Here is a 6,834-nt window from a genome sequence, read left to right as displayed (position 1 = left end):
TGCCTTTGATGGGTACAGCAGAAGGGCCCTTTGTATGAAATGAGGGAAGTCTAATTCTGAGGCATAAGCTTTGATAGCAAGATTCATAAAATAGAGATAACTCTACCTACTTCACAGGATTGTTATAAAAGTAGCAATACACTAAGAGAGTGACAAGAATTGATATTCATGAGCTCTTTAAAGTCCTAATTCCAATCCCATTTGCTCTTATGATAATGTATGTAAAGCCCAACCGTAGAGTATGGTCTCTTCCCTAATATTCTTTCATCACGGTCTTCTGCCTATGAACCTTTGGTTAGGAGGGAGAGAGAGATGCAGACTAAATGTTTTTCAAATTGCAGTAACATGCTTGAAGTGGGGTGTAGCTTGCATTTTAATCTGGAGTGGAAAAAGATGGATGCAAAGGAGTGGCAGCTTAGACTGCATTGCACGTGATTAAGGATGAGTATTGTTTCCTGCAACTTTGGATTCATTTGCATGTTTGTAGGTTTGTGCTTTGTACTCACACATACCTATGGCATATGCGTTGGGGTCTTTTTGCAAATGTATTTCCTACTATGGTCACTGTCTTAAATGTGCATATGCTTCTGAATTCTCAGTGTAAAGACTTTCCCCCACCATGTATCTGATGGCCTTAATCAGCTGCTGCCTGCCTGGAAGGACATGAGCCCTCCACCTCCACACCATGAGGGACCACACTGGAGAGCTCATCCCTGAGGCCAAAACTTGGAGGTTCAGGCCTCAGCTTCACCTCACACAAAAACAGAGGGCATCTCTATGGGAAATTTCTGATTAGAAAGATGCAGGCACAGTATGAGAGAAGAGAACATGACCAGTCACTTCCTGTGTTACCAGCCTGGCCCTGCCCTCACTTGTTGGGAGTGAAAAACCCAAGACTAGAAAACAGAGGCAGCACGTGCCCTGGGCAGCCTCTCTGAGAAGATGCATCGTCCTCCTCTCCCGCTGGTGCTCCTCCTCCTCTGCTGCGGATCCCAGGCTGATGAGTTGCCCGGCCACTCCTTCTGGAACCTGCAGGATCACCCCTAAAACAAGATTTACTTGGAAGATTGCTGACCCTTAAACAGAACCCCAGGATTTCTCCCCAACACCTCAGAGTGAAGTTTCCCCTTGGGCTGTGCACAACCCCTCTCTCTGGCAGCTCATGGTCGCTCCCAGAAACAAGGAGCCCACCTTGACTGAGGGAAAGCCCAGAGCAGGGGCCCCAGGGGTGGTCTCCTCTGCATGGAATGTGTGACACTGAGCTGAGTCCTGTGTTCCCTTCACCTTCTGGCTTGCAACTTGGCTGATCTCTGAGCAACCTGGGATATGGAGATGGTGGAGACAGGAACCTGGAGAGCTGGTCATGCACAGGGACAAGAGGAGGGCTGAGTGAGGGCAGAATGGGAGTGGGGGGGACCTTTAGGTGAGCATGACTGCGAGGCGTCCGAGGCCAGCTTGGCTGCTGTGCCTGGAGGCAGAGGCAGGAGACACCAGAGCCACCTGAGAGGAAGAGGGCAGAACTCAGGGTGAGTGCGGATTCCAAAGACGCCTGTTCCGACTTGAAGCCAGCCGCTGCACCCTCTGTGTTCAGGCCCTGGGTTCTGTGTTCCAGGGGAGATCATCGGGGGCACAGAGAGCAAGCCACACTCCCGCCCCTACATGGCCTACCTGGAAATTGTCACCTCGCGGGAGAAGCAGGTGGCTTGTGGTGGTTTCCTGATAAGAAGCGACTTTGTGCTGACGGCTGCACACTGTGCAGGAAGGTGAGACAGTGGGTCCTGTTTATCTCCAAGTGGGAGAAGCAGCCAGGGGACAAACCAGGAACAGCTCCTCGGGGCCTGAGGGCAGCTCCTAGGCCTGGGTCTCTTTAGGGAGACACAATACTTGGCCTTAAGGAAATCATTCTCACAGTGAAACGACTGTCCTGACCCTCAGTCACTGTGAGCTCAGCTCCCCTCAGAGGAAAGGGGACCTCATCCCAGTGCCCTCTTCTAAAAGCAGCTCCCCCTCCCCAACCCCAACACAAAGGATGTGCAGACACCCTTCAGGGGCCCACCCAGTTCTCGACCACTTCCTCCATGCCCTTTTCAAGAACTGGTCTTTAGTTCCTGGGGACCTGAACCCACCCTTTCCATGGGAGACAGAGAACAGGGTCCACCTGAGACCCCACCACTCCCCTCTTTCCTCGGACACCTCTGCCCTCAGAGAGGTGGCCCTCATTAAGGCACCTTGATTAGGAAGTCCTACCCTGTGCCCTGGTCCTTCACAGCCCACTCACTCCCTGGCATCTGGAAGACCCTGGAGATTATCTCTGTCCCTGAGAAAACTCTTCCTTGAATAAAGCCTGAGCCCTCACATACATGAGTAGTTCAAAATAGGGAGGTGGGAAGAGATCGCTGACCCTGTGAGAGACTGCACACCCTTTCTCAGAGTGGGCATGTCTCAGCAGATGCCCCACCATCAGCGTTTCACCTTGGCCTTCTCCCTCATATAGGTCTGTAACAGTCACCCTCGGAGCCCAAAACATACAAAAGTAAGAAGATACATGGCAGAGGATTGAGGTCATAAAACAGTTTCCTTACGCAAATATGACCCTGATGGTCTCCACGACATCATGTTACTGAAGGTGCAAATTCTTCTTCCTCTTCCCCGCTCCCTGTTCTCCAGGTTTCCTTCCCCTCTTTCTGTTCTCCAGGCTTCCTTCCCCTCTCTCTGTTTTCCAGGACTTCTCCTTCAGGTCTCATTACCCTCACACTTTCCCAACCTGCCTCTCACCAGCACCCCTCAGCTCAGCCTCTGGAAGGGGCTCTCATGTGGAGGCAGCTGCCCTGTCCCTCCCTGGTTGCCTCCACCCATCCCCAAGCCATTTCCATCACTGACAGCCCTTATTTCCTTCACAGTTGGAGGAGAAAGCCAACCTGACACTGGCTGTGCGGACACTCCCCCTTCTACCCCCATGTCACCTTCATCTGTCCTGGGAGAATGTGCCAGGTGGCTGGCTGGGGAAGAACAGGTGTGAAGGAACCAGCCTCCAGCACTCTGCAAGAGGTGAAGCTGAGACTCATGGAGCCCCGGGCCTGTAGCCACTTCCCTGCTTTTGACCACAATCTCCAGCTGTGTGTGGGCAATCCCCAGAGCACAAAATCTGCTTTTAAGGTGATTCTCAGACTACGGTCTTCCCCACAAATCACTCTCCAGGGAGCAGACACCTTTGGAAGGCGACGGAGTTAGGAGTGTCAGCCAGTGACAAAGTGTGAGACCTCAGGTTGAGGACCAGGGACTGTCTCTCTGCAGATCATCCTCCCTTGGCCCCATGGGGTCTCTGACCAGGGTCTGCTCAGGGTCAAGGGGTGCCTCCCAGGGTCAGGGGGTGCCAAGAAGGAAAGAGAACAGCATCAGAGATGTATCACCTCATGAGGAGCCCGTGTTCCTGAGCCTGATGACAGGTCCGATCAACTCAGATTGGGACGACAGGGAGGAGGAGGTGGTTTCCCGGCTCACCTTCTCTCTCTCCCTTTCCTTCTGTTTCAACAGGGAGACTCAGGGGGCCCTCTTCTGTGTGCTGGGGTGGCCCAGGGCATTGTCTCCTATGGACTGTCCAATGCAAAGCCCCCTGCCATCTTCACCCGGATCTCCCCTTACTGGCCCTGGATCGATGAGGTCCTGAAAGAGAATTAACCTGGAACCTGGGCCAGCATGAGGGGAAACCAGAGGAGGACTCCAGCAGGTTCTCAGTGCCACTCACCTTGGATCTGACTCTGGTTTTCCTCTTAAAGCCCCGTCACATCCCTAATCCTCACGAAGGCCCCTTCAGGTCATAGAATTCCCAATAAATCCCAGCTTCCAGACCTGAGTGTGTGTCTCCTCTCTCTTCTCCCAGCATCAGAAATTCCAGAAGCCTTGAAAGGGGGGAGTGTGATGTGTGTGTGTGAGAGACAGAGAGGATACAGTGAAGAACAATAGGGAGAGAGAGAAGAGAAAGGGGTTCCCTGGAGTGGCAGGACCCCTATGTCCACCTTAAAGAAGAAAGTAGAGCAGATCCTCCCCTGCCGTCATCATTAACTTTGAGCCATCTTTAGGGCTCTTCAGAATCCCTACGAAAATGCTGAGTTGCAGGGTGTTTACAACATCCTTGGCCTCTTCCCATTAGGTACCATATTAACATTCCATTCTCCTCCAAGTTCTGAATCAAAGATGTCTCTGGGCTTTTCTAAGTGTCCCCCAAAGAATATGTCATGTTGGCGGGGGTGGGGGTGGGGTGGGGAGGGGTTAGGCAGGGCTTTGTGAAGGAGCTGGGCAGGAATCACCTTCAGCATTTGGTTCACACTGGGCCCTCCTCACTGTCCACCTCGATAAGAAATCTACCATCTGTGCAGCTTTGATGTGCGATGCAGAGATCTTGTGTCACTGACTTCTGCAAAAGGAATACATGGAGCTGATAAGAGGAGGGACAGCATCACAAGTCCTGCACGAACCACAGCCACAAACGACTGCTCCCAACCACTCTAGCCTGTGTGACCTCCACAACACCCAGCGCTGTGAGCAACACAGAAGCAGAGGGTCAGTCCCGTGAGGACAGGGGGGCACTAACTCTATAATCTCGCCCAGGAGTGGAAGAGCCTTGATGTGCAGGATGGAGCCTGCCCCCTGGGTTCTGTGTAATGACCTGCATTGTGGAGCACACCTGAACTGGGTAATAGGCTTGTCCTTCATGCTGAGTGTCAGTCTGAACCCCTGCTTCTGTGTCCTTGGAGACCAGCCCGGAGTCAACAGTCCTGCAATGTCTCCCTGTGGAGCAGATCAGGGACCTGAGAGAGGAGATGGAGCTGCCACCTGGGTGCAGTGAAGCACTGACAGTGTCCTGCCCTGTGCTCCGATGGAGGCCCTGGAAGGCTGCCATCGCCCAGACGGGTCTTACGATGGAGGGGGGGCAGGACCAGGAGCCGAGCTGGCTCAGTCTTTCCCCTTTCATGTCCCCAGGGGGAGTCTGGGGTGTGACAATGTAGCCCCCGGGAATTGTCTTCAATGGACAAAATAATGTGTCACCTCCAGGTCCTGTACCAAAGTCTCAAGTCTCCTGCCCTGGATGAAGAAAACCATGAAAAGCCTCTGACTGCAGGAACAAGACCATCTTCCCTGGGGCTGATCCAGAATCACACTGCAGGATTGGGGTGCCCACAGCTCAGTAACTGTGTCTCAGCTGGGCTCGAAGGGCTGGTTGCTTATTTATTCACTGACTCCTATTCACAAATGCTCACTGTGTGTTTAGAAAGGCAATGACAGGATTCTGCTGTTTTCTGTTCCTCCTCTCCCCCCTCCCACCATCTCTTCCCCTGAACCCCATGCAAAGCTGTCACCCAGGTCTGCTTCCCCACACCTGTCGTCCAGGGCCGGCCCTCCTGCCAGGGCTGAAGCTGAGCACCATCAGGGGAAAACATGAACCTCTCTGGTTCTGGCGTTCAGGGTGTACTCCTTAGCTCCTTGCTCTGGGTACATGGCAGGGAGGAGTGGGTCACACCATGGGTCCCCGACACCAAGAGCACAGCCTGGGGCTGCAGCTCCAGGACAGAGACCCTCCTACTGGGGAGGGGGGCTACCTGATCTGACCTTTAACCCCCAGAGCCAGGGGAGCTGGCCCAGAGCAGGGCTGGGTCTCCCGAGAATCCCCTCGTTCTCATCCAGCCCCTCGTTCTCATCCAGCCTGAGTAGGAGTGTTATCACATGCAACTCTAGAACATCAGTCATTTCGGTTCTAGCCATGAAGCAAATCTCTGCTCTGCTCACTGGAGCATACTCGGCCCCTGGGGGAGGGGGCAGCAGGGAGGGAAGAGAAGGAACAGGGCAGCCTTATTTTTTTACCCGTAATGTGCTGTGCTGTGCTTAGTCACTCAGCCGCTCAGTCGCGTCCGACTCTTTGCGGGCCCATAAACTGTAGCCTGCCAGGCTCCTCCGTCCTCGGAATTCTCCAGGCAAGAATATTGGAGTGGGTAGCTTTCCCTTCTCCAGGGGATCTTCCCAACCCAGGGATTGAACCCAAGTCTCACCACATTGCAGGTGGATTCTATACCAGCTGAGCTACCAGGGAAGCCTACTCTTAATACAGTAGGTAGAAATGTCACTGCTTAAATGGTAGGAACACCCATTTGAAAGGCAGTTAGAATCTGATTCTAAACACTCATCCACTGGATGGGCCAGAAACAGGCTCCCTGTCAGGCTGCAAGCTCCTGCCTGTGCAAACCAAACTGCAGTCTTGGAGGCCCACGTGGTCTGGACAAATGGAGAAGCGCCTCTGCTCTTAGGCTGTCACGGTTGCTGCTCCATAGGGTCCGAGACAACCTAGACTTTCATCCTGGGGAAGGTCTTGGTTTGGAGAGCATGTGAGTTTTGCTGGGCAAGATCTCCCTGTCCTGGTCTCCCCTCGCCAGACGCTTCCGTCTGCCATCCCTCCGGGCTCTTGACTGTGGTGCTGAGCTGCCTGGGAGCTGAGCCTGTGCTCCAGCCCTTGGCTAGTGCCGCCCTACCCCTACACACAGCACTGTGCTTCTCTGGGGGATGTGTCAACACTCTGGGATACGGTTACCCTAAACGCAGGCCCTTTCCCCTCTGGCTGTGCACAAATCACCCAGCAACACAATCTCCTAGTGACCTGGGGCACCTTTACAAAGGAAGAGCGATGATGACACAGCTTCTGATTTGGAGCTGAAAAAATCCCAAGATTCACTAGGGACCCAGCTCCTTGATTGAAAATACACAAAAGGAAAACAAAGAAACAAAAATGTACTGTTTAAAACATGAGCCTAGCCACATATATATTCAGCTCAAGTATAACATTTA

General features: G+C 53.2%; 1 pseudogene; it reads left to right on the top strand.

The window, feature by feature from the left end:
- On the top strand, positions 2,615–3,689 carry LOC108638460 (annotated as a pseudogene).

The sequence above is a fragment of the Capra hircus genome, chromosome 21 (genome assembly GCF_001704415.2).
Source record: "Capra hircus breed San Clemente chromosome 21, ASM170441v1, whole genome shotgun sequence".
NCBI classification, from domain to species: domain Eukaryota; kingdom Metazoa; phylum Chordata; class Mammalia; order Artiodactyla; family Bovidae; genus Capra; species Capra hircus.
This window is presented reverse-complemented; position numbering and strand designations above follow the sequence as displayed.